The sequence below is a fragment of the Echinops telfairi genome, unplaced genomic scaffold, assembly GCF_000313985.2.
Source record: "Echinops telfairi isolate 266 unplaced genomic scaffold, ASM31398v2 ScPeMD7_7406;HRSCAF=8444, whole genome shotgun sequence".
In the NCBI taxonomy this organism is placed as follows: Eukaryota; Metazoa; Chordata; class Mammalia; order Afrosoricida; family Tenrecidae; genus Echinops; species Echinops telfairi.
Window position 1 is genome coordinate 4,332,407 of NW_022111306.1, and position 1,942 is coordinate 4,334,348.

The following is a 1,942-nucleotide window of genomic DNA, read 5'->3' on the forward strand; positions in this document are numbered from 1 at the left end:
ACAATGATCTACATATAACCTCCTCCCAGGGGAACAGACAACAGAAAAGTGGGTGAAGGGAGACATTGGTCAGTGTACGACATGACAAAAGAAAAAGCCTTTTACCCCACCTGCTGGGTGGCAGCGGCAGGGGCAGCAGTTGTTCTTCCCTGTCTGCCACCTCTACCCGGCCTCTCTCCTGGCTGGTGGCATTGGCAGGGTGCGGGACAGTAATTGTAGATGCCCACCCTGCCTCAGAGGAGAATGAAAATGGATTATTGTACAAAAATCGATTTTATAATTTCTGCATCATAATTTTTAATTCTCTGGTTCCACACACACTTATTGTTTGGGAGTTCATGCAGAAAAACTGGAGCCATTAATGAGTAAATATGATGACCTTTCTCCAAGAGTTCTCAGCTTGATAAGGAGAATCCCTTGTTGTCAACTTAATGGCGCATTCAAAGACGACATAGGACTCTTTTCAAGACAAACTTGAAGATGATGATATAAAAGTGCAAAAAGTCAGAGGCTTGGAGCCAAAGACTTGTTTCTGAAAGATGAGAAAGGATTATTTGGAAACCTTTGCTTATAAAGAAGAGGTTGATTTCAGACCCAGATACAGAATGTCTAATCAAACATTCCCATCTGAGGCTGTGCAGACTAATCCAAGGTCAGATAATAGTCCACGAACATTGGAAAGGCGGTTACCTCACAGGCTCCCAGCTCATGAGAGCAGACTGAGATGAGACTCTCCAGCCTACTGTCAACTCACTGAGGACTAGTCCTCAGAAAAACTGTACCCTTGGACCTCGGTCAGCAAGAATATAATTGTGGCTCATGTAGCGGAGAATCCAGAGTTTACAAGCACCTCTCCTCAGAAACCAGTACCGGCACCCATCAAGCCAGTCATAGACAGATACACCAGAAGAGAAAACGGCACTTGAGGAAGGCGGAGAAAAACCCAAGGAGGTGCGGCCCAAGCACAAGAAGAAAAAAAGTTGTGAGGAAGTAGATTCAGACAAACAGAGGTGGAAACAGTTAGTGTCAGTTCAGAAAAGCTTAAGAGTCGACAGGAGGAAAACAAGCAGAGAAGTATCGTCTAAGAAAGAGGAACGTTAAGCGGAGAAAAGAGAAAAAGGATCAAGGCGAAGAAAGGACGGCGGAGGAAATGCTGTGGGGCCAGTCCATCCTTGGACTTTGAAATCACACGGTTGGTTCTCCTAAGATTGTATTGAACAAAAACGTGTTGAGTAATTTGGTTTTGTGTGTTTCGTGTTCATATCACTTTTCTTACATGAACAGGTATTTTAATCTCTAACAAAGACCAGTTAAATGGAAAGGATTTAGTATGCTTACTCTCCAACACGGAAATTACTTTTCCTTACTCTCTAAAAGCAGCATTATATTTTTCTTATATATAATGTAATTTCCCTTAATGATAATGACTCTGCTTTTTATCAAAAAAATTGCTATGATACTCGAGTCATTTTCCCTTGGGAGATTGTTTGAAATTGGAGGATTAATAAGCTTCTCGGAATCTATTTCTTGGTTGGGGTTGCTTTGTTTTAGCGGGACACTTTTATGTTTGTTGGTTTTCTCTATGAGCAATTTAGATCGATTATTTTCTTTGTTAGCACTAACATGTTGTGTATATTCTAGGTTGGAAACTGGAAAATTAAACCTATTACAACAATAAGCTTAGATTTAAATCTTGTTTTAAAAGTTCTCAGAGTTCTGATACAAAATCAGCTTATATTCTGTACTTGTTTATAATAAAGTGTTTTAATTTCAAAAAAATTGATAAATTATCAAGGGCTCATGAAGGAGATGGTGGGGGAGGGAGGGGAAAAATGAGGAGCTGATACCAAGGGCTCAAGAAGAAAGAAAATGTTTTGAAAATGATGATGGCAACACATGTACAAATGTGCTTGACACAATGGATGTATGTATGGATTGTGAT

The 1,942-nt window shown here is 40.2% G+C and overlaps 1 pseudogene; it reads left to right on the plus strand.

Moving 5' to 3' along the window:
• Nucleotides 1–431: 431 nt before the first annotated feature.
• LOC101645177 lies at nt 432–1,183 on the plus strand (annotated as a pseudogene).
• The last annotated feature ends 759 nt before the right edge of the window (nt 1,184–1,942 follow it).